The sequence below is a fragment of the Stegostoma tigrinum genome, chromosome 16 (genome assembly GCF_030684315.1).
Source record: "Stegostoma tigrinum isolate sSteTig4 chromosome 16, sSteTig4.hap1, whole genome shotgun sequence".
Lineage (NCBI taxonomy): Eukaryota > Metazoa > Chordata > Chondrichthyes > Orectolobiformes > Stegostomatidae > Stegostoma > Stegostoma tigrinum.
Genome location: NC_081369.1, coordinates 57,327,799 through 57,354,902, shown reverse-complemented (window position 1 = coordinate 57,354,902; position 27,104 = coordinate 57,327,799).

The following is a 27,104-nucleotide window of genomic DNA, read 5'->3' as shown; positions in this document are numbered from 1 at the left end:
GACAACACCAGGGATGCGAGTTTGATTCCAGCCTCAGGCGGCTATCTGTATGGAAATTGCACATTTTCCCCGTGCCTTCATGGGTTTCCTCTGGGTGCTCCGGTTTTCTCCCACAGTCCAAAGATGTGCAGGCTAGGTGGATTGGCCATGGAAAATGCAGGATTGGGGTGAGTATGATTGGGATGCAGTTTGGAGGGTCAGTATGAATCAATGGGCTGAATGGTCCATTTCCACACTGTAAGGATTCTATGAAAATGATACATTATCACAGTTTGAATAATGTGAAGCTACTTTCCTTCACTTCACTGTTGAAAACAAGGCTGGAGATGACATTTCAAATCTGACTTTCAGATGTTTCTACTTGTTTAGAAAGTCAAAGCCCATCACTGAAAAGCAACAAATTTGGGAGTGCTGCTTTAAATACAGAATCATATGGCATTGGGTCAGCTATCCAGGCCATTCGAGAGGCCACCTCATGAGTACTACATACAGTTCTGGCCACCTAGCCGTAAGAAGGATAGTATTAAATCGGAAAGGGTGCAGAAATGATTTACAAGGGTGTTACTGGAACTGGAAGGAGTTATAAAGATAGGCCGGAATTATTTTTTCCCTGGAGCATAGGTGGTTGAGGGTGACCTGATATAAAATCATGACGGACATAGATAAGGTGAATAGTAAAGGTCTTTTCCCTAAGGTAGGGGGATTCAAACTAGAGGAGGATAGGCTTAAGGTGAGAGGGGAAAGATATAAAAGGTACCTGAGATGCAACTTTTTCACACAAAGGGTAGTGCATTTTTGGCCAGAGGAAGTGGTAGAGATTGATACAATTACAACATTTGAAAGACATTTGGACAGATACATGGATAGGAAAGGTTTAGAGGGATATGGGCCGATTGCAGGCCCCATACTTCAGGAAGGACATGCTAGCCCTGGACAGTGTCCAGCAGAGATTCACACGGATGATCCCTGGAATGGTAGGTTTAACGTATGATGAACGGCGAAGGATCCTGCGATTGTACTTATTAGAGTTTAGAAGGTTGAGGGGAGATCTAATAGAAACTTACAAGAAAGTGTATGGCTTAGAAGGGGTGGACGCAAGGAAGTTGTTTCCGTTAGGCAGGGAGACTAGGACCCATGGGCACAGCCTTAGAATTAGAGGGGGTAAATTTAAAACTGAAATGAGGTGACATTTCTTCAACCAGAGAGTGGTGGGCCTGTGGAATTCATTGCCACGGAGTGCAGTGGAGGCCAGGACGTTAGATACTTTCAAGGCAGAGATCAACAAATTCTTGATCTCAGAAGGAATCAAGGGCTACGGGGAGAGTGCAGGGAAGTGGAATTGAAATGCCCATCAACCATGATTTAAATGGCGGAGTGGACTTGATGGGCTGAATGCCCTTACTTCCACTCCTATGTCTTATGGTCTTATGATCTTATGGTCTAAATGGGATTAGTTTAATTTTGGAAACATGGTCAGCATGGATGAGTTGGTCCAATGGATCTGTTTCCGTGCTATGTGATTCTATGCTCCAAAAATAAAGGAAAAATTGATAAGTGAATGCAAGATAAAGCATGAGCCGATGGGACGAGAAGAGGCAGGTTAGGAAGAGGATAAGGCAGAGCTTAAGCGCTGACAATGACATGGTGTACTGCAAATTCTCTGAAAGGGGTTACAACAACATCTCTATGAAGACTGTACTGTCTGTTTCTCAGAATTGCTTAAATTCATCCCCTTCTAATTTTAACATTTATGATTGGGCAGTCAACAAAAACAGCTGTTAATAAACAGAAACTATAAACAGGCAAACTCATCAAATGACTCCCACGAGCTTTTGAAAACTCTTTTGCCTGTGATGTTGTCTTGCTGGTGAAGATCAGAGATTGCAACTGGAACATACAAGTCTGTGCTATATCAGGAACAGAGATCACGAGAGCAGCACATTGAGCGGTTTTATGAGCAGCGTCACACACCATGATTTTTTTTTCTCTCTTGCCCTTCCAAACAAACAACAACATCATGCAATACAGAAACAAAGTGAATTAATAGACAACATATACAGGCAGTCAGTTAAATTTCCGAGACTGGGCTTGGTTGCCTGAGGCCACTGCTGCGGAATTTTCAACAGCTTTCCCACCCTATTATTGGTCCTGTATTTCTTTCCTGTTTTTTATTGCTTCACCAACAACAGCAGAAATTTGTCTTCATACAGCGCACCTAGCTAAGAAAAACACCATAAGTCAACCTGTGTGAATCTGGTCAACCAAAATTTGTTGCATAGCTGATGGCATGGCCCACCAATGGTGGAATGATTGAGATGAGGGATGTGTGAGGGCCAGAACTGGAGGACGGCTGGAGAGTGGGAAAAGGTTACAAAGGTGACACTCACCTCCCAGTTGTTTGCCATTTCAACAAACTACTGTTCTCTCATGTTCCGTCCTGGGGTTTGCTGCAATGTACCAACAAAGCCCAACACAAGCTCAAGGAACAATGCCTCATTTTCTGCGTAGGCACTATTTAACATCGAGGTGTCAATATTGAATTCAGTTAACGTCAGAAAATGACTGCATTTTATTTGTGCAAGAACTGCAGATGATGGAGTCTGAGATAACACAGTCTGGAGCTGGAGGAACACAGCAGGCCAGGCAGCATCAGAAGAGCAGGAAAGTTGATGTTTCATGGCTGAAGGGTCCTGACCTGAAATGCCAACTTTCCTGTTCTTCTGATGCTGCCTGGCCTGCTGTGTTCCTCCAGCTCCAGACTATGTTATCTCAGCATTTTATTTGTTACTTTTTTTTCCAACAACACCCTTCCCTCCTCAGTTTGCTTTCACTTTGCTCTCCGGAGAGGAGACACATTCTCTCCCTTTCAGGCATTAATTTACCGACATTTTACATCTCTTTTTTTCTCTTTCTCCACCATTAGCAACTCCTGTGTTTTTTTTTGTCACTAAGACTCTATCCCTGTCAGAAGTATTGGCAAAAATATTTCCAGCACCTATTAGTTCTGGAGTAGTGAAAAGACCTGTGGGGAGCAGATGGTCTAGCAGTATTGCTGCAAGACTGTTAATCTGGAGACCCTGGACTTAAATCCTGCCATGGCAGATGGTGGAACTCAAATTCATCTTTAAAAAATCTGCAATTAAGAGTCTAATGCTGACCTTGAAACATTATTGATTGTCAGGGAAAGAAAACATCTGGTTCACTAATGTCCTTTAGAAAAGGAAACTGCCATCCTTACCTGGTCTGGCCTACATGTGACTCCAGACCCACGGCAATGTGGTTGACTCTTAACTGCCCTCTGGGATTTAGGGATGGCAATGTCTGCTTGCCTAGCCAGCAATGCCTAGAGCCAGTGGATGAATTAAAGAAAAATGTTGACTGCTTCTCTCCACAGATGGTCCAGGGTTGCTGAGTTCCTCCAACATTCCCTGTGTTGGTTTAAGTTTACAAAGATGGCAGGGGTGGGTTTAGGCCAGGAAGGGAGATTTAAGTAAAGGTGGGAATTCCCAGGTCATATGTGTTTGAGAGAAGCAGATAATTTGCTGAGGAGAGAGAGGGTGTTGTGGGAGTATGTGGTGAGGCTAGTAAGTTATGAAGGAAGTATCCAGATTCTCGTGATTCTCAAGCCACTATGGCTGAGGAGATAATCTGATAGCTCTTAGCAAGCCCATCAGTTTTGTACATTCATGAAGGAGGGTTGAAATCTCCTGTGAGCGCCAGGAAGCCGGAGATAGGAATCTTTCCATGTCCCAGGTTTGAGCAGTCAGTATCGCATAGGCAGGCCTAATTGTGTGGGTGGTGTCTAATTGGTAGGCTCCCTTCACATGCACTGTCCAATTTGGCATGGTGGAAAAACATAGATGCAAGGAGGGCTATCACAGGGTCCAAGGGAGAGTCAATCAGTGGGCCCACGAGGAAAAGGTATATACTGCTAAGGCAAATGGATGACAGGAGAGTTTTTCCTTTACATTTTTCAGTACCTCAATTGACTGTCCGTCTTTCTCTCTCAGTTTGGTAGCTGTTGTTGCTAGGCCCCCATCTCCTGAAAATGTGCAGGGAGGCATGAACAAGGTGGGCCACTGACTGTATTTCCATGCCTAACTCACTCCCTGCAACCCCCACCACATCCTCAGCCCCAACAAAAGTGGTCTCCACTAGGCTGATAAAAATCTGGGCAGGTTACCATCAATGGGTACCAAAACAAGGATTGACTGTTACACTATACATAGAATCCCTCCAGTGTGAAAGCAGGCCTTTTGGCCCAACAAGCTCACACTGACACTCACAGCTCACCCAGACCCATTCCCCTAGTCTACACATTCCTGAATACTAAGGACAATTCAGCATGGCCAATCCACCTAGCCTGCTTATCTTTGGATTGTTGGAGGAAACCCACACAGACACGGGGAGAATGTTCAAACTCCACACAGATAGTCAGATTGAACCCAGGTCCCTGGTGATGTGAGGTAGTAGTGCTAATGAAAGACCCACTGTGCTGCCCTGAGGATTGAGTGTTGGACCTTGACCAACCTGAAGTATAGAAATATGCACTGACTATTTCCCTCTGAAGCTATGCCACTTTTATGTTCAGAAATCAAATATATGGTCTGGCCACTGTGCCTTTGTTGCCTTTTTGGGCTGAATGGCCTATCTCTGCTCTTATGTCTTAGAGTCGTTGCCAAGCTTTGAACTTGCAGCTATGATCAACTGAATTACAACTCTTAAAAAGCATCCGGATGGGTGTATGAATAGGAAGGATGCAGAGAGATATGGGCCAGATTCCGACAAATGTGGCTTGGTCAGTTTGGGCTGTCTGGTTGGTGCAGACGAGTTGGTCTGAAAGGTCAGTTTCCATACTGTATGACTCTGTTGACTGGTGAATTTCTCCTCCGCTCGTACATTTGTGGGATTTTTTACTGGTGTGCAGCGAGTGAATTTTGAAAGATTAAATCATGGATATTGGTACCAACTTAGGTATTCAAATTATAAGGCCAACCACATTAAAAGGCTACTTCAACAAGCAAATTGGAATGAAAGCAATCACATCGAACATTAATGAGGCTCCATTCGTGGTATGGCATACCAAGACGCTGAGTACAGAACAGGAGTGGGCTGGTCAGAATTAAAACAGTCTAAGGCCTGACTGTAAACTGCACAATGCAATGTCAAATACTGTGCTGCCAGAAACAGCAGCTTTCAAGAGGCATTAAGCTGAGTTGCTGCCTGTCATCCCAGGTAAGCATAAAAGATCAGCCAAGGTTTTTTTATGGCACAGTTGCGGTGTCCCTACCTTTGAGATGTGAAGACCAATTTCAATTCCCACCTGCTCCTGAGATTAGTCCTAACATTTCTGAACAAGTTTATTAGGAAAATATCTACAATGTCTCCTTGAGTCCTCTTGTGATGTAGAGTTAATCTCTACCTCTAGATCAGAAGATTTTACCTACCAGTGACATGCCTGAAGAGACTGATTAAAAATGTCTAAAGGATCCCTTGAAATCTTTCAGAACAGGAGATTGTTTCTTGCCCAACATTTACCTTTTAAACAAACATTAATGAAGTAAATATTCCATTCAACATCACAAAGCTTTTGCAGGAGCTTGCTATGTGCAAATTAGCTAACCTTTATCCTACAGTACAACAATGAAATGTTTACACAGAGCAACTCTTTACTAACTTAAAGGCTTTGTCTTGCGCAGTCCTTTGCTTCTCCAGTCTAGATCTGGCCAGTCACTCCAAAAGCAATGCCTCTGCTTCCATCAAAAGATTCCCAATGCTCAAATCAGAATGACCAAAACAGGCGCTTGGGGCCTGAATCTATGTTATCTACACTGTTACTGTTACCAGCATTAACGATTATCACAGACAGCAAGCACAAAACAAGTTCAATCCCACTGGCATTCTACGGTCTTTTCAGAGCTGTTGGAGGATATGGCAATTAACACGTTACACGAGTGGACTCCTCACAGTTTCTTGAGATGGTGTTGCTGAAATCACCTTCCGGACATAAGCATTTATGCTTTCTATCAGCGCGGCTGTAATTGCAGAGACACACACCATTCTCCATGTGGGTCAGGGAGCAAGGTGGTATAGGGAAAAGGAAAGAAAATGGAGTGGGAAATTATCAGTTCATGATCCTAAAAATGGCACAACAGACTAGATAGGATGAATGGCCAACTTCTGCTCCTACTTCTCATGGCCTTAAGGCCTTTGTTCTGAAGAGCGGAAGAGTGTATCATGCCTGGAGTAGTAGATGTTGAGGTCGGGTCCAAGGGGCAGAGGGAGTTGGTGTCAGCTCTTAGGTTGAGGATTGGCAATTAATCGTTGTTGGGACATTGAGTTTGAGGGGGACTGTTGGGCTTGGTGGCAGGGGAGATTATCAGGTTCCAGAGAAAGCTAAGTATCAGATCAGAGTCTTGGGGTGTAAGGACCCCAGGGATGGTGTAGTCGAGGGTATGTGAGGTAAGTTGGCAATCAACGGTGCAGGAGTTAGGAAAGATATTAAACAGGCTCCTACTCACTAAACTGCAGCAGAACCCTCTAAATTATTCAACTGTAATAGATGCCCTGGGGTGTACCATGGGTCCAGGACCAGGGTTATTGCTTATTGAAATCTGCTACATAAGGGATTCGGCAAGATCCCCACACTGATTTCATCATAGCATCCCTACAGTGTGGAAACATGCCCTTCAGCCCAACAAGTCCACACAGACCCATGGAGTATCCCACCCAGACCCATCCCCTTACAAACCACTTAAGGTACACATCCCTGAACACTACGGGCAATTTAGCATGGCCAATCCAACTAGCCTGCACATCTTTGGACCTCCCAACTATATTTTGGAAGTGACTACTTGGCTATTAGAAAATCTGGGCCAGCATCTAAGCTGATGTTGCAGAGCTTCTGTTAAATCAAGGAGCTTCAGCCTGTTTATTTATAACATCTGTCCACATTCCTGACTTGTTTCAGGAATAGCTGTGCTAAGCATCAATGAGAGTAATTACAATGGAATGATGGAAGAGCTGCCTGGACTGGACCAAAAAAGGAATTTAGTGGCAACATCAGTTGAAGAGCAATTGCTGATGTTTAAGGAAATATTTCATGGCTCACAGCAAAGATATAGTTGAGTTAGTAAGAAGGATTCTAGGAAGGGAATAAACCAATCATGGTTAACCAGGAAAGTTAAGATGACTATCTGATTGAAAGAAAAAGCATATAATTAGGCAGATTAATGGTAAACCAAAGAATTAGGAAGGTTTTAAATAACGACAAAACACAATGAAAAAGGTAATAAAGAGGGAGAAAATAAACTTTGAAGGTAAGCCTGCATGTAATATCAAGGCAGTCAGCAGTAACTTCTTTAAATATATCAAGAAGAAGAGAGATTCCCAAGTGAACACAGGCCCCTTAGAGTATGAGGCTGCTCAATTAATAATGGGGAACTAGGAGATGGCAGAGGAGTTGAATCAATACGTTGCATCAATCTTCACAGTGGAAGGCACCAATAACGTCTTATAATTTGTAATTATTCAGGGGGCAAAAGGACAGGAAATAAAAACAATAACTATCACTGCAGAAAAAGTACAAGGGAGACTAATAAGGCAAAAGCCCGATCAGTCTTTCGAATCAATTTGGATGCATCCTAGGATATTAAAGGAAGTAGCTGCAGAGATAGTGGATGCACTAGCAGTGATTTTCCAGGAATCCTTAAATTCAGGATAAATTCCAGAGAATTCAATAATAGTGTGTGCCACACAATATTCCAAATGCAGCCTCACTAAGGTTCTATAAATCTGCAACATTACCTACTAATTTGTGAGCTCAACGCCCTGGCCAATGAAGGTAAGCATGCCATATGCCTTGTTGGCTATCTAGTTGACTACTCTCTTCATAAACCAACCCTCTTAGTTCCAGAATCAGCTGAGTGAATCTCCTCTGCACCCCCTCCAGAGCCAGTAGATCCTTTCTCAAGTAAGGAGACCAAAACTGTTCACACTGTACTCCAGGTGTGGCTCACCAGCACCCTATACAGCTGCAGCATAACCTCACAGTTTTTAAATGCCATCCCTCTGGCAATGAAGAACAATATTCCATTTGCCTCATTATTTGCCTGCTGCACCTACATTTTGTGATGCGTGCAGAAGCTCTGCACTGCAGAATTTTTCACCATTTAAATAACAGTCCATTTTGCTCTTACAGCTGTCAGAATAAATGACCACACATTTATCAACATTGCACTCCAGCTGCCAGGCACTTGCCCACTCAATTAGACTTTCAGCGTCCTCTGCACACTTTGCTGTGCCATTCATTTTGGTATTATCTGTGAACTTTGAAACACCACATTTGGTCCCCAACTCTAAATCATTTATGTAAATTGTAAACAATTGCCGTCCCAACACTGATCCCTGAGGCACATCACTAACCATTGTAATATGAAACTGTTGTCTTCTGCCAGTGGCAGAAATGTCACTTCAAGGGTAGCCGGCAAAAACCTTGGCATTTCCATGAGCTACCAACTGCTATGAAACAGCCTGTTGTTCTGATGAGCTAATCTTGGCATCACAATCCACCTTGCTGTGTGTGGTCCTTATGCTCTCTCCATACCCATTAAAACTGGATCACACATACAATGATATTGGGTGGGTGAAATGAAGAATAATAGACATAGATAAAGAAGATGTCAGGAAAACATAATACACAAACTGCTGGAGCACATCTCCAAGAGAAAGCTCAGGACTGGTTCATTATCACAGTTGTCGTATGTGGATGTGTTGTTGCCAATCCCACACAGCAGACATACTTAAACTGAGTGTGAAGAAATCATTTAATTCTGCACAGGCCACAGGCTAGCACCTGTGTGTTGGGAGTCCTGCTACTTGTGCTCATTTTCTTAAATAAACATTTATTCTGTCCCTTGCAGCGGTCAGGTTTGATTAAATGATGCGTTGTGCACATTCACTAACATACTTCTTTCTCAAACTGTACTGCTTTAGTCTGGATTGAGGTGCCTATTGACGGGCTTCCTACTCGTTGCCCATTAACCTCCATCAACTCCAGTGTCAGAATCTGGAATTGCTGCTCGGCCTATTTCAGATCATTCATAGATTGCTAATTTGCAGACTGCCTGTGTCCATCTTTCTTTTGTTCTTTTAGCTGCTGTTGTTGTCAGGGTATATCGACCCTTATTTAAATTATCCTCTTTACAGGTTTTCTATTGTCCAATGTCATTTTGGCTGCACAATTTTCATTCTGATTTACCTGTGACACATCCCTCTTTAACTCATGGAAAATAGTCTTCCTCCAGTTTAACACATTTATACTTGATTGTTCTTTGTCTTCCTCCAATTACTCCAAATCTTGGTTCCCCAGCTATACCCCTCCCCAACTGAAATGTCCTTGTTTTGTCTCACTGAATTCAGTGAACTAAATCCAGCAGTTCTCCCAATTGTATTGTATGAACTAACGGTAAAAGTTCTGATAAATATTTCAACAATTCTTGCTCTCACTTTACCTTTTATACTGTTATCTGTCAAATTTATATCTCGATAACCAAAGTACACTATCACGAGTACATTATCAGTAATCTTTAGTTCTTGATTTGCTCCACTCTCTGGCTCTTTGGTGTCCTCAACAAAACACCCAGTAAAGACAATGAAACAAAAGTAGATGAGACACTGTGGAGAGAAGGACAATTTGAAGCCTATTATATTTTAAGTACCTTAGCTACGATTGAAGAACACCCCTGTCTTCAAATTGATGGCGCTGACAGAAAAATTCTTCATCCATCTTTCGCTCTGCTATTGTCAACAAGCTCACCTTGTGTGATAAATTCAGGGGCAATTTTAGTGGAAGAAAATTATGCAACTGGCTCGCTTTAAGGGGGCCTCAGTGCTATTAAGTAAACTTAGCAGAAACAGGGAAACCAAAAACATGTTCAGCGTGCACTAAATTGCACATGCAAAAACCAAACAATGTGAATGAGCTGTCTCTCTGAGCTACAGTGGAAAATGTGGAAAAGGAAAGAATGTTTATATTTGACTTTCTTTCCCCTTTCCCTTGGCTCAAATTTGCAAAGATGGAGGGACAGGACTTAAATTTCAAGCCTACAGCTTCTTTGTAATTTGATTGGTGTACATCTCACCCAAGAAAAAACCACCTTTGAATAGGAACTATTTGAAAGAACCTTTCTCCATCTAATAGGTATGGAGGCAAATCTTGGGAGATATGTAAAATTATTTCTTTTTAAAACAATATGTGTGTATCCAATATTTTCTACAATGTTGTTAATTAATTGGAATTTATGTGCAAACCATTCTATTCAGTACATCTATTTATAGCTTTGGGCCATTTATTATTAATGGTTACATTGGAGGATAAATTAAATTATGGGTTGGGTTTGGTTGATAATAGTTATGCTGAAATATCAATTGTTTTCCTCGGAATGCTCTACTGAAAATATATCTTTTTTATGAATACCCCTCTCCAGTTTCTCATCTTATTTCCTGCGCAATTTAGTTTCTGTTGATGTAACATATAAGTATATTTAATGTGTAATCTGTTTGCTCAGCTTGTTTTGGTTGAGGTTGTATTAAACAAGACTGTAATTGATGTCCAGAGTATGTCAAGAGCTTGGGAAAAGTCTTAAAAAAAAGACAGGAAAGTGTTTTTTAGTTATGTTTACATGGTGGTAGGCAAAGAATTTGGTGAAAAAGGCAGATGAGATCCTGAACATAGCCATAAAGTACTGTAAAATTACTGGAGAAACTTAGCAAGCCTGGCAGCATTTGTGCAGAGAAAGCAGAGTTCATATTTCAGATCCCATGACCCTTCAGAAGGTGCCTTCGCTCCACAGGTGTTACCACACCTGGTAAGTTCTTCCAGTAATTTCTGTTTTTGTTTCAGATTTCCAGCATCCGCCATTCTTTGTTTCATTTGAGTGCAGAAAGGCATTGAGCATACAAAAGCAAGGAAACTATTATGAATCTTTACAAACCACTGGTTCAGCATTAACTAGGGTATTCAGCAGGATCTTCCCAGTCCCAGGGTGGCAAGTTCAGGGGCAGGGGTGTGGGAAAATTGTCTAGAACCGAGCAGCATATTTTCCTAACACAGCACCACCAACTGGGAGATTTCCCAGCAACCAGACTGAATACAGAGCACATGCGCACTCAAAGGGAGGAGAACAACAAATTTAAATACGTGACTTTTCATTAGGGTGTAAGGGTTAGGATGTGAAACGGTGCTGCTGGCATTTTTCATACTTTGCAATCAGCCTTGAGGGTTCCTTAAAAATGTTGGATCCTCACTCATGAGAAAGGGATGGAATGGGAAATGTGTCATGTCATAGTCATGCCTTTGGATGCTGGGAAGAGAAAACAAATGCCTCAGTTCAAGAACTGGTCTGGAATGTAGAGATTAGGAACATTTTGTATAAAGAAAAACCCTCCAAAGCAAGTTTGTGAGCCTACCATGCCAAGTGATACTCCAGTGCAACACCATTAACAATCCGATTTATTTGCTAGCCCATTTTAAACATGGCAAGCTTATGCTTTTTCTCGTCTGATCATATTAATATTCAACCCAGGTGCCTAATAAGTGGAAAAAAAGTATTTTCAATATTTGCGTAAGGAGAAATTGATGAAAAACATGAGTGTTCCATGTGTGATGTTGATTACAGACTCAACGCTATTGGGATATGCTCTGATTATTAAGGTTGCCCTGAATTACACCAGACATAATTTTAGACTCATTTTTGAAGTCCTGGAATAAACAACATTGTTTGCATTGTTTCGACAAATTGTAAAGTGCTCACAGAATAAATCCGTGAGTGAAAGGGGGCCGGCATTTTGTCAATTAACCTGTCTCAGGAAGTGATGGGTGATTAGTTTTCAATGATTATTTGCACCCTGCTGATATTCAGTGAATTGCAAGGGGTGCTGAAAGGACACAATTGGAAGAACACAAAGGTTTCTGCTGTTTGTTCCTTTGCTGTTTCAAGGGGAATGATTGGTCTTGCATTGTCAAGTGGGATCCCCCTCTAGCTTGGAAGCAGCAAGGTAAATATGAACGCACACAGTTGATGGAAAGGAAACGATTAACCATGTACATGACCGTATCTTGTCTAAACACCTCTCCCACCACACTCCCAAAATCTCACACCACCACCTCAGCCTGTGAATTTCTCAAAAGAAAAACAGAGAGAAAAAAACATGCCCAACTAAAATGCATAAGATATCAAGATAATAAAATGTGAGGCTGGATGAACACAGCAGGCCCAGCAATATCTCAGGAGCACAAAAGCTGATGTTTCGGGCCTAGACCCTTCATCTGATGAAGGGCCTAGGCCCGAAACGTCAGCTTTTGTGCTCCTGAGATGCTGCTTGGCCTGCTGTGTTCATCCAGCTTCACACTTTATTATCTTAGACTCTCCAGCACCAGCAGTTCCCATTATCTCAGCAGCTCTAAACTCCCTGCTGTGAATGAACAAGGCTAATCTAGAGCAGTGGCTCCTAACTCCCTGCTGTATATGATCAAGCCGAACCAAGCGCAGTATCTCCAAACTCCCTCCTGTAGGGAGGATGTTGTGAAACCTGAAAGGGTTCAGAAAAAATTTACAAGGATGCTACCAGGTTGGAGGGATTTGAGCTATAGGGAGAAGCTGATTAGTCTGGGGTTATTTTCCCTTGTCCATTGGAAGCTGAGGGTGACCTTACAGATGTTTACAAAGCCATGAGGGGCATGTACAGGGTAAATAGAGAAGGTCTATTCCCTGGGGTGTGGAGTCCAAAACTAGAGGGCACAGGTTTAAAGAGGGAAAGATTTAAAAGGTACCTAAGGAGCCACTTTTTCATGCAGAGGATGGTGTGTGTATAGAATGAGCTGCCAGCAGAAGTGATGGAATCTGGTAAAACGATCATATTTAAAAGACTTCTGGATGGGTACTTGAATAAAATGAGTCTGGAGGGATATGAGCCAAATGCTGGCAGATGGGATTGGATTAATTGAGGAAATCTGATCAACATGGACGAGTTGGGTCAAATGGTCTGTTTCTGTACGGTATATCTCTATGAGTCTATGACTCTAGATATGTGCTACATTTGAAGAATAAATCAGAGGTGATAGACTAAAATCAAAATTGTTTCCATTAGAAATTTAAATTGAGCTTCCATGATCTTTGGCACCACAGTTTACCCAGGCATTGAGTTAGAAACTCTCCTCATGTGCCCTGACTCATGTCCATGACCTCAGAATGTATCCATCACAATTGGAATTTCTGCCCATAACATTTGAATTCAAGCCTTCAGCAAAGTTCAGAATTAAAAACAAACTTTTGGCATAAGGATGCAAAAAGAGATGCTTTGAGTGGAACTGTTTACAAATGTTTTCAATACCAATGCAACTAGCAAACGCTTTTGCACATCTTTTAAAGTAATTTTCGATTATTAAAACAATGATGTTACAGGTGAATTGTCACAGTGAATTAAAATGTTTACATGCTTTGATAAACACTTTTTTTGGCTGTGTTCTTTAAACTGCACCAAGATGCCAATTCTAAAATATTTCAAAGAATACATTTAGCTTTCTGAAATAAATTGCATTTTTTAATTCTGCCTGACCATACTGGTCCATGAAGATCTTATGTTCAGTGATGTGCAAATGATTTTGCACTAAAGCTTGGAGGTGATACAAACATTCTCTCTAAACTAGTGCAACGTAGAGAGTAGTTTGCATCTGGGCCCCTATTATGCCCAAAGCAGAATCTTCTCTCAGCGGTATTATTAAAATCAAACAGGAAATTGGAAGATACAAATAGAGCCATCAGAAAATTAAAGGCCAGGAGAAACAGTGAGTTTCCTTTTTTTAGAGGCTAATAGATCAGCTTTCTGTTCTCAGCATTGCCTTCTCCCTTTCAGACTTTGAGCATGCACACAATATTATTGAGGTTCACTGCTGGCTCCTCACAGAAGCAAGATGTATTCCTTTAAACACATGCACAATACTGTCCTGGAATGTGACATCTAACACCCCATTGTAATGACTGACCCACAGATGTCATACTTAAGTTAATGCTACCTTAGTGTCAAGATATGGCTCTCTTGTTCGTATCTCATTAACCTGTCTGTCTGGAAATGGACTGTATTGTGTTTCTCTAGCATTGGCCTGAGGGTCTTCATGGAAATGTGCTTTGAAAGTTCAAGGTGTCTAAAGTTCTCAACAGGCTGCAGTCTGTAACTCTCACCACGTCCCTTTCAACCACTGACTTCATAGGAATCAAATCAATGTTTAATTGTTGGGATGAATATCCTTTCTTCCTGTTAGTTGTTTGTCTTAAGTAGAATGGATGTGAGTATTAGAAGTTTATTGGCTCATAAGTGAGTACAGAGCTTCGGTGATGTAGGCAAAGAATGATGTGGAAGAATGATAAGGAATAAGGAAAGAGGAAATGTTGTGGTTATAATTTGACAAGGTTAGTGTAATTACAATGATTTTGCTCCCCTTCTCAATCACTGCAGATCTTTCACCCAACACTGTCAAGTGTTACGGAGGCAATCTCCAATTGCAGGCTATGAATTCTGGTCTGAACTTTAAACTTTATGGCCTGTCAGCCACCAACACCAGTCACACTGTCCATTTCCAAAATATTCCCTGGAAATGCCCCTACCTCATCCTCACCACTGCCAAACTCCTTAAGTGCTCTCGGTCAGCATGCATCACTTGCTATACCCAGGTACAATAGAAACTGATGAAGGGTCAAGGCCCGAAACGTCAGCTTTTGTGCTCCTGAGATGCTGCTTGGCCTGCTGTGTTCATCCAGCTTCACACTTTGTTATCTTAGATTCTCCAGCATCTGCAGTTCATTATCTCTGATACAATAGAAACCCTCAACTTTGAAACAGATTAGATTCCCTACAGTGTGGAAACAGGCCCTTCGGCCCAACAAGTCCACACCACCCCTTGAAGCATCCCACCCAGTCCCATCCCTCTATAACCCACACACCCCTGAACACTACGGACAATTTAGCATGGCCAATCCACCCAGCCTGCACATCTTTGGACTGTGGGAGGAAACCCACGCAGACACGGGGAGAATGTGCAAACTCCACACAGACTGTTGCCCGAGGCTGGAATCAAACCCGGGTCCCTGGCGCTGTGAGGCTGCAGTGCGAACCACTGAGCCACCGTGCCGCCCAAAGATGTTTGCATGCTCGAACCTCAGAGTATTGAGCATGAACTGTAGGCTATTAGTCCCAGTGTGGCGAAAGCAAAATGCTGAGAAAATCTGAAACAAATGTAGAAAATGCTGGAGAAACTCAACAGGCCTGGCAATATCTGTGGACAGAGAAACAGAGCTAACATTTTGAGTCCAGTATGACTCTTCTTCAGTGAAGAAGAAACACACTGAACTCAAAACGCAAACTGTGTTTCTCTCTCCACAGATGCTGCCAGCCCCAGTGTGGTACTGAGAGAGCTGGCTACTGAGAGAGTGAGGCTTCATCTGCTCTCTCAGGTGGAGAATAATTGGTCACTGCTATTAATGAAATAATGATCATTAATGTGTTGCTTTTGTCACTAAAAGGTGATTTCTTTTATATTTCAAAAATATACTTTTGTCATAAAAAATATCTTTACATAGACATAGTCACTAAAGCAGTTCAGTAGCATATGAAGAAAACAAACAAACATTGGAGCTTGACTTTATCTAACAAACAAAACCAAAAGCATCAGTTGCTTGTGTAAGATGATATTTACACATATCTGAGGCGTTGGGAGGGTCCGATAAAAGAACGGACACCCATTTAACTTTGGCAGAAGGACTCAGACAGTGGTCTTTCCCCACTATGACTGTGGGAGCATCCCCAAGTTTTGGTGCATCCCTCAACACGTTGCCTGAGACCTTGGAAAGTGACAGTCTGCAACGTTCATTTGGGATCAACTCCAAGTTCTGGAAAACTAACAAGTTTTGGGCAAACTAAAGAGTATTTTTCAGTGATAATGAGATAATAGGAGCTGCAGATGCTGGAGAATCCGAGATAACAAAGTGTAGAGCTGGATGAAGGGTCTAGGCCCGAAACGTCAGCTTTTGTGCTCCTAAGATGCTGCTTGGCCTACTGTGTTCATCCAGCTCCACACTTTGTTATCTAGTACTTTTCAATGAGTTGATATCCTCCAGGTGCTGTCAATATTCGTCTTGGTGTGTACCCTGGGGAACAGTCCATAGAGTAGAGTCCAAGGTAAAAATTATTCTAGTTCTATGTAGTACATGTTGTCTGGGTACAAGTGGGACAGACTGGGGTAGGGCAAGACCAAGTAGGAACTTAGTTTTACAGTGGAGTTGCGGACTGGTTGTGCAAGAGAAACAGCAAGTTTTAGTAGAGTACTGATTAAACTAATTGCTAGCAACGAACTTGCTGACCAATTATATGAATGGGCAGTAAACATACAGTGCATCAGGAGCTTAAGGGAACAACATGACTCACAGAAGCAACAGCCACAGCCTATGCGCATAAGGCCGTATCTTGAAAGAACGAACCACATTTCTGGGATGGACATAGGTCTTAAAGGGACGCAATGTAGATTCTCAAAATGTTGTCAAAGGATTAAACGATTAGATTATTTGGAGGATTATGTGATCGGCACTTTCCTTCTCTGGCATATAGAACATTTAGTTAAAGCATGCCAGCATCTTGAAAGGTTTTAGAGAGACCTTTCCAATCTGTGGTGAAGTCTAGAAGAAGGGATCATAACCTTGAAATCACAGACATTCAAGAGCGAAATTAGGAAAAATATCTTCAAACAAAAGATGAACAATGTATGGAAGCTTCTCGAACAACAATGAAAAATAAATATTAATTTGACTAATAATGCAAAAGTTGAGATCAATATATTCTTGGGCTTAGACCAGGGTATACAGGAGCGCAGAGTCAAAACTGGTAGATGGAGTTAAGAGATAGGTGATTGATGATTTTATTCATTGGTAGGATAGTCTTGAAGGACTGAATGGTCTCGTTCTACTCCTATGTTCCTATGCTCGGGGGGAAACCAATTGAAGGGCTGCGATGTTTGCCCATTTCTGCTCCTAATTCTCTGGCTGGTGAGAAAGTGGTGAGAGCTTGCTTCTCAAATAGCATAGGGCCCAAAAACCTAGGGTAGTTGCAATTGAGCAAGCCCATTCTTTTGGAATGATTTGGTGTCAAATTAGGCTGAGCCTCATTAGCTCCAAAAAGACAAGTGGTAGCTTTTCTGTACCAGGTCCAAAAGAAATATCAAATTATGTCTTTTCATTTTTTTTCTTGAATTGGACCACAAACAGAGACATGTGCAATGTGTATGCAATTTTTCCTCGTTAGAGCTTGTAATATTCGGCATGTTTTATTTCCCCAGACTTATTAATTGCTAAGATTGGGAAAGGTGGGGGGTGGTGAGGAAAGGTTGCAAGAGCTGAGGCTTGGAGGGGGCTACATAGTCAAGAAAGAAAAGGAAAATATGTTTGTTTTCAGATATTATCAAAAGCAAGTCCTTTGGTCCTCGATCAAGGTTTCAGTTGTGGCTCGTTTCGCCTGTTGAACAGGTATTTGCTTAACGCAGCAATATGCTAAAACTGGCCCATTATTGTTTGAAGTTGGTGAGAAAGCCGCCATACAAACGAGGGAAAATAGCTTAACCTGAGATTGTACCAAATCTCCTGCCCTTTTGCTAATCAGGCTTTCACTGCACAGAAAAACCCCACACAGCCTATTCAGCCTGAACTAACTCTGTGCTGAAAAGTGTTGCCATTGCTTTTCACTTAGCCCAGTATACTGTGATTTCTTCTGCTTCAACTCTGTACCTCGTTTTGGACGAGAAAGTGTTGCAATCCATACTTTCACTACTCTATTCTGCAAATACTCCAGGTGTAGATGAATCCATGTAAAGAGGTTTCTCCTCACCCTGTCATCAATGCTTTTAAATTTACCACACTAACCCCCCATTATTGATTGAGGAACATATTTACTGTTCTTTCAATCAAAACCTTTTGAAATTTTCAACACCTTTCTTGGAATTTTCCCACCCTGCAAAGGTAGAAGCTGGAAATGATGAGCATCTCTTAACACAATAGTAGAATCAAAGACGATGATAACAACATTCTGACATCAGTCTGACATCCATCCTACAAATCAGCCAGTATCCCAAACTCCTCTGTCATAGTGACAATGTGAGTGAGTTGCCAATTTAATGCTTCAGCTAATGAATGAATGTTGAACACCACTTGGAAATGCTACTGAGGGTAAACAAAGGGCACAGGCTGTATTCTGGGTTGGGGGGACTTCAATGTCAATCTCAATAAGAGTGATTCATTGTCAGTAGGAACTGCTGATGCTGGAGAATCTGAGAAAACAAGGTGTAGGGCCGGATGAACGCAGCAGGCCAAGCAGCATCAGAGGAGCAGGAAAGTCTCAGGCCTAGACCCTTCTTCAGAAAAGGGGGAGGGGAAGGGGGATCTGAAATAAATAGGGACAGAGGGGGAGGCGGATAGAAGATGGATAGAGGGGAAGATAGGTGGAGAGGAGACAGACGAGTCAAAGAGGCAGGGATGGAGCCAATAAAGGTGAGTAGGTGGGGAGGTAGGGAGGAGACATGTCAGTCTAGGGAGGATGGACAGGTCAAGGGGGTGGAATGAGGTTAGGATGTAGGAGATGGGGGTGGGGCTTGAGGTGGGAGGAAGGGCAGATTAGGGCTGAGCTGAGCTGGTTTTGGGATGTGGTAGGGGGAGGGGGGATATTGAAGCTTGTGAAGCCCACATTGATATCATTGGGCTGCAGGGTTCCCAAGCGGAATATGAGTTGCTGTTCCTGAAACCTTCTCGTAGCATCATTGTGACACTGCAGGAGGCCCAGGGTGGACATGTTGTCTGAGGAGTGGGATGGGGAGTGGAAATGGTTCGCGACTGGGAGGTGTAGTTGTTTAATGCAAACCGAGTGTAGGTGCTCTCAAAGCGGTCCCCAATCCTCCGCTTATAGGACATAGAACATAGAACATTACAGCACAGTACAGGCCCTTCGGCCCTCGATGTTGTGCTGACCTGTCATACTGATCTCAAGCCCATCTAACCTACACTATTCCATGTACGTCCATATGCTTATCCAATGACGATTTAAATGTACCTAAAGTTGGCGAATCTACTCCCGTTGCAGGCAAAGCGTTCCATTCCCTCACTACTATCTGAGTAAAGAAACTACCTCTGACATCTGTCCTATATCCTTCACCCCTCAATTTAATGCTATGCCCCCTCGTGCTCGCCATCACCATCCTAGGAAAAAGGCTCTCCCTATCCACCCTATCTAACCCTCTGATTATTTTATATGTCTCAATTAAGTCACCTCTCAACCTTCTTCTCTCTAATGAAAACAGCCTCAAGTCCCACAGCCTTTCCTTGTAAGACCTTCCCTCCATACCAGTCAACATCCTAGTAAATCTCCTCTGCACCCTTTCCAAAGCTTCCACATCCTTCTTATAATGCGGTGACCAGAACTGTACACAATACTCCAAGTGCGGCTGTGCCAGAGTTTTGTACAGCTTCACCACAACCTCTTGGTTCCGGAACTCGATCCCTCTATTAATAAAAGCTAAAACACTGTATGCCTTCTTAACAGCCCTGTCAACCTGGGTGGCAACTTTCAAGGATCTGTGTACATGGACACCGAGATCTCTCTGCTCATCTACACTACTAAGAATCTTACCATTAGCCCAGTACTTTGCCTTCCGGTTACTCCTCCAAAGTGTATCAACTCACACTTGTCTGCATTAAACTCCATTTGCCACCTCTCAGCCCAGCTCTGCAGCTTATCTATGTCTCTCTGCAACCTACAGCATCCTTTGTCACTATCCACAACTCCACCGACCTTCGTGTCGTCTGCAAATTTACTAACCCATCCTTCTACACCCTCATCCAGGTCATTTATAAAAATGACAAACAGCAGTGGGCCCAACACCGACCCTTGCGGTACACCACTAGTAACTGGTCTCCAGGATGAACATTTCCCATCAACTACCACCCTCTGTCTTCTTTCAGCAAGCCAATTTCCGATCCAAACTGCTATATCTCACACAATTCCATTCCTCAACATTTTGTACAATAGCCTATTGTGGGGAACCTTATCGAACACCTTGCTGAAATCCATATGCACCACATCAACCGGTTTACTCTCATCTACCTGTTTGGTCACCTTCTCAAAGAACTCAATAAGGTTTGTGAGGCACGACCTTCCCTTCACAAAACCGTGCTGACTATCCCTAATCAATTTATTCTTTTCTAGATGATTATAAATCCTATCCCTTATTACCTTTTCCAACACTTTACCAACAACTGAGGTAAGGCTCACTGGTCTATAATTACCAGGGTTGTCTCTACTCCCCTTCTTGAACAGGGGAACCACATTTGCTATCCTCCAGTCGTCTGGCACTATTCCTGTAGACAATGACGAGTTAAAGATCAACACCAAAGGCTCGGCAATCTCCTCCCTGGCTTCCCAGAGGATCCGAGGATAAATCCCATCCGGCCCAGGGGACTTATCTATCTTGACACTCTGTAGGATTTCTAATACCTCTTCCTTCTGAACCTCAATCCCACCTAGTCTAGTAGCCTGTATCTCAGTATTCTCCTCGACAAAATTGTCATTTTCTAGAGTGAATACTATTGAAAAATATTCATTTAGCCCTTCCCCTATCTCATCTGACTCCACACACAACTTACCGCTACTATCCTTGATTGGGCCTAATCTTACTTTCATCATTCTTTTATTCCTTAAACACCTACAGAAAGCCTTAGGGTTTACCCTGATCCTATCCGCCAACAACTTCTCATGTCTCCTCTTGGCTCTTCTGAGCTCTCTCTTTAGGTCTTTCCTGGCTACCTCGTAGCCCTCAAGTGCCCTAACTGAGCCTTCACATCTCATCCGAACATAAACCTTCTTCTTCCTCTTGACCAGAGATTCCACCTCCTTCGTAAACCACGGCTCCCGCACTCTACAGCTTCCTTCCTGCCAGACAGGTACATACTTATCTAGGACACACAGGAGCTTTTCCTTGAATAAGCTCCACATTTCTAATGTGCCCATCCCCTGCAGTTTCCTTCCCCATCCTATGCTCCCTAAATCTTGCCTAATCTCATTGTAATTGCCTTTCCCCCAGATATAACTCTTGCCCAGTGGTATACACCTATCCCTTTCCATCACTAAAGTAAACATAACAGAATTGTGATTGCTATCACCAAAGTGCTCGCCTACTTCCAAATCTAACACCTGGCCAGGCTCATTACCCAGTACCAAATCTAATGTGGCTTTGCCCCTTGTTGGCCTATCTACATACTGTGTCAGGAAGCCCTCCTGCACACACTGGACAAAAACTGACCCATCTATAGTACTCGAACTATCCTGTTCCCAGTCAATATTTGGAAAGTTGAAGGCCCCTTGACAACTACCCTACATCTCTCACTCCTATCGAGAATCATCTTTGCTATCCTTTCCTCTACATCTCTGGAACTATTCGGAGGCCTGTAGAAAACTCCCAACAGGGTGACCTCTCCTTTCCTGTCTCTAAACTCAGCCCATACTACCTCAGTTGACGAGTCCCCAAGCATCCTTTCTGCAACTGTAATACTGTCCTTGACCAACAATGCCACACCTCTGCCCCTTTTACCATCTTCTCTGTTCTTACTGAAACATCTAAATCCCGGAACCTGCAACAACCATTCCTGTCCCTGATCTATCCATGTCTCCAAAATGGCCACAACATCGAAGTCCCAGGTACTAACCCATGCTACAAGTTCACCCACCTTATTCCGGACGCTCCTGGCATTGAAGTAGACACACTTCAAACCAACTTCTTGCTTGCCAGTGCCATCTTGCGTCCCTGAAACTTTATTTCGGACCTCCCTACTCTCAACCTTTTCTATAGTCGAACTACAATTTTGGTTCCCATCCCCCTGCTGAGTTAGTTTAAACCCACCTGAATAGCCTTAGCAAATATCCCCCCCAAGGATATTGGTACCCCTCTGGTTTAGGTGAAGACCATCCTGCTTGTAGAGGTCCCACCTGCCCCAGAAACAGCCCCAATTACCCAAGAATCCAAAACCCTCCCTGCTGCACCATCCCTGTAGCCATGTGTTCAACTCCTCTCTCTCCCTAATCCTCGCCTCACTAGCACGTGGCACGGGCAACAAACCAGAGACAACAACTCTGTTAGTCCTAGCTCTCAGCTTCCATCCTTGCTCCCTGAATTTCTGCCTTAAATCCCCATCTCTCTTCCTACCTATGTCATTGGTGCCAATGTGGACCACGACTTGGGGCTGCTCCCCCTCCCCCTTAAGGATCCCAAAAACACGATCAGAGACATCACGCACCCTGGCACCTGGGAGGCAACACACCAACCGTGAGCCTCTCTCGTCCCCACAGAGCCTCCTATCTGTCCCCCTAACTATGGAGTCCCCAAAGACTAATGCTCTGCTCCTCTTCCCCCTTCCCTTCTGAGCAGCAGGGACAGACTCTGTGCCAGAGACCTGTGCCCCACTGCTTTCCCCTTTTAAGTCGTCCCCCCCAACAGTATCCAAAACAGTATACTTATTGTTGAGGGGAATGGCCACAGGGGATCCCTGCACTGTCTGCCGGTTCCCTTTCCGGCCCCTGACTGTAACCCATCTGCCTTTTTCTTGTACCTGAGGAGTGACTACCTCCCTGTAACTCCTCTCAATAACCCCCTCTGCCTCCCGAATGATCCGAAGTTCATCCAGCTCCAGCTCCAGTTCCCTAACGCGGTATTCAAGGAGCTGGAGTTGGGTGCACTTCCCGCAGATGTAGTCAGCAGGGACACTAGTGGTGACCCTCACCTCCCACATTCTGCAGGAGGAACATTCAACTGCCCTGACCTCCATTCCCATTATTCTAAATTCCCAAGACTTAAAAAATAAAGAATAAAAAATAAACTTGTTACCTTACCAATCTGGCACACAGGACTTTTTGTTTTGGTTAGAGGAGGAGGATGTGTAGGAGACAATACTCGGGTAGTGTTTCGGGTAACGCAACCACACAAATATATTACCTCACTCACTCACCAGTCCCGTGTCCGCTCCTGCTCAGCGTCCCTCCGCCTATTCACGAGGTAAGCTTTTTAAAGATTCAAAAAACAGTGACTGACCAGCTTCCCGACAGGCTCCTGCTCCAAGGTCCCGCTTGCACTGCTGCTCAACCAGAAATGGTTTCCCCAATGTAGAGGAAGCCACAATGGGAACAGCAGATGCGGGATATGACATTGGTAGATGTGCAGGTGAACATCTGCTTGATGTGGAAAGTCTTCTTGGGGCCTGGGGTGGGGGTAAGTGTGGAGGTGAAGGGGCCGGGGTAACACTTCCTGTGGTTGCAGGGAAAATTGCCAGGTGTAGTGGAGCTGGAGGTGAGTGTGGAGCAGACAAGGGAGCCCAGAGAGAATGGTCCCTCCAGAAAGCAGATTAGGGTGGGGATGGAAAAATGTCTTTGGTGGTGGGGTTGGATTGCAGATGGCAGAAGTGTCAGAGGATGATGCACTGGATCCAGAGGTTGGTGGGGTGGTACGTGAGGACGAGGGGAATGTGGTGGAAGTGACCATGCATCAATGACTGATATCAAGGTAACATTTGTCTTAGTGTGTCGCCAAGGAAATCTGCCAACATGGAAGTCAATCGTGGGGATAGGCCTTCTGCTGGTTGAAGTCGTACCAAGCACAAAGGAAGACAGCTGTGGTTGTTGACTCTAAATCCTTTCAGTTGCTTCAGTTCTAGGACATCACATCAGATGCCCATCTATCTTCAGCTGCTTATTATTGATGTTTAATCCATTACAAGGTGAAGAGTAGAGATACTCAGTGATGATTCTTTGTTCTGAGGATTTCTGGCTTGGGAGGCTCAGTGAAAAAACCTGTATGAGTGACTGTTGCTTCTTATAAATGGCACACATGCTTAACATTGTGCGCTATTTGTTGATGGAGGCTATACAAGCTTTTCTCATACCAATACGTTTCAGGGCCTGCCAACATTCCTGTAAATCTTCTCTTTCCTCTTTCTCAAACGTGGTGATCGGAATTGTGTATAAAATTGCAGCAGGCATTTCCAGGCTATTCGATAGCTCCCGTATTATATCTTTTCTCTTCTATTCAGTCCCTCACCCAATGAAGGATTGCTTCCCATATGCCTTCTATATCACTTACTTACCTGTGCTCACATCTTCAGGGACCTGTGGATAACACTCGCTCTCACTTCGTATTCCCCAACTTGCCACATTCCCCAATCTCATGGGATTTAATTTTTTTTCTGACCAGTCTGCCACGTAGGACCCTTCCAAATATCTTGTAGACAACATCTGTTGTACCATCCTCATTGATCCTTTTTGTTCCCTCCTCAAAAAAAGTCAACTACGAAGTAAGACACAGCCTTTCCTAAACGAAACCATGTTGACTGTCTCTGACTAATCTGTGTCTCTACCTCTTACTTTTAATGTGCTAATAAAACATGGATTTTTCTTAATTTTGCCAAACCTATACTCTTAGAAAACAGGGTGCAGAGCTGGATGAACACAACAGGCCAAGCAGCATCAACGATGCAGCTTGGCTTGCTGTGTTCATTCAGTTCTACACCTTGTTATCTCAGATTCTCCAGCATCAGTGGTTTCTATTATCCTTGCATATACTCCTGTTGCTTTCAAAATTTCCTTTCTCACTTCATTCAAAACATCTTGACATTCCAAAACTATCACTTTCTTTGATTATTAAAAGCTCTGTCCTGTTTTGCTTCTTACTCTGTTTGCTTCCAGACAACCAGGGGACTCTAGATTTGGCAGAATAACACTTTTTCTTTGGAGGCATGCCGATGATGTTCTGAATGCCCTACTCTGATTTACCGTGACTTTACCTTCAATTTGCTGTAACCAGCCTTATTTTGCCAGGTCAGCTCTCTGCTTTTTAAAATTTGACTTCCCACAGTTTAGAAATTTTCTCCTGTTCCGTCTTTGTCATTTTCCAAAATTACGTTAAATCTAATTGTATTATGATCATTATCTCCAAAACTGACACCAACTGCAACTTTACCTATTTACTCAGCTTCATTCCTCAGGCTAAATCTGGAATCGTGCACTTTCTCATTGAGCTTGCTGAATGCAGTTGAAGAATTTTGCGTGTTCTGTGCTTTTTACATACTCTGCATTCCAGTTGATATTTGGGTAGTTGACATCTTCAACGCATAATGCTCTATTGTTTGAACATTTCAAAATCTGCCTATATTATTTGCTCCTCTAACTCTCTCCCACTATTTGGCAGTCTGTGGAACACAATTAGCCATGCCCTATCTTGTTTCTGAGCACAACCTCATTTGATGCTTCCTATAGCATATCATCCTTCTTCACAGTTGATATTCATTCTCAAACCAATATGATTATGTCTCCCACCTTTTCTACTCTGCCTGGGATTTCAGGATGCTAATCTTGCCCCTCTTTAACCCAAATTTCTATTATGCCATTGACATCATGCTATCATTCATATCCTCAACTGATCTGCTTTATTCGCTATACTCCCCATGCTGGGGTAACATGGCTCAGTGGTTAGCACAGCTGCCTGATGGCACCAGGGACCCACATTCAATTCCACCTACAGGTGACTGCCTGTGTAGCGTTCGCATGTTCTCCCTGTGGCTGTGTGGGTTTTCTCCACATGCACTGGCTTCCTCCCATAGTCCAAAGCTGTGTAGGTTAGGTGGGTTGACCATGCTAAATTGCCATGTAGACTTGGTGGGTTATAGGGGGCTGGGTCTGGGTGGGATGCTCTGAGGGTCAGTGTGGACTTGTTGGGTTCAAAGGCCTGTTTCCACACTGTAGGGATTATATCATCAAAATTGCACTTTTATGACAGTGCTAGTTTTCAATGCTTTATGTTTATAACTTTTATGGCCTCTATCAAAGTTACTTATTAACCATCTACTTCCTGTTTCCTGCTCTGAAATTTACCCTGAAGTTTCCTTATCCCTGCAAATATAATTTGAACCCTACCTAGTAGCACCAGCCAGTTGCTTGGCAAAGGTATTTAATCTGGCTCTTTTCAGGTATTGATTCTCAGGTTTGTTAAAATCCTAATTTCCCCAGAACCGATCCCAATACCCCTGAACATAAACAAAGTTGCTGGAAAAGCTCAGCAGTTCTGGCAGCATTGGTGAAGGAAAAAAACAGACTAAACATTTTGTGTCCGGTGACCCTTCCTCAGAACTGCAATACCCCTGAAATCTGATGCCTATCCTCCTACATCAGTGTAGCAGATATATGTTCGATTGTCTTATTCATCCATTTCTATGCTCATGAGCACAGGCAACTGGGAATATTCCTGAGACAACTGCTTTGAGAGTCCTGTCTTTCAACCTCCCACCTAGCTCCCTGAAATCTTCTTTCAGGACTTCATCCCCCCCTAAACTCAACTCAACCATTGATCTCAACCTCCCCCCAGGAAACTATCTTGCAGCCGGTAACAATGTGACTTGCAGTCCTTTTCATGGTCACCAACATATCTGTCTGATCCCTGCCCATGATTGCTGTCATGATTATAATTCCATTATTCCTCCTCTCCTGATACTGCTGGGATGTACTCGGCGATACTGCCTTGGGTCTGGACACACTCTCCTGAAGGATCATTTCACATTCCAAAACCTGGAGCTCCAAGTTTGTTAGATAATAAAGTGTGAAGCTGGATGAACACAGCAGGTCAAGCAGCATCTCAGGAGCACAAAAGCTGACGTTTCAGGTCTAGGCCCAAAACGTCAGCTTTTGTGCTCCTGAGATGCTGCTTGGCCTGTTGTGTTTATCCAGCTTCACACTTTATTATCTTGGATTCTCCAGCATCTGCAGTTCCCATTATCTCTGCTCCAAATTTGTTGTAGCCAGTGAAACTTGCTGCTGACGTGTTCATGAGGGAGACAAGGTGTGCCCATGATTTTACACATAATGCAGGATGCACACTCCACTCAGCTGAGTTGACCTGCAATCCATTTGAAAACTATTTACGACAATTAGAACAGTAGAAAGAAAAGCAGCACTCATCAAACATCTTCCTCACTTATCCC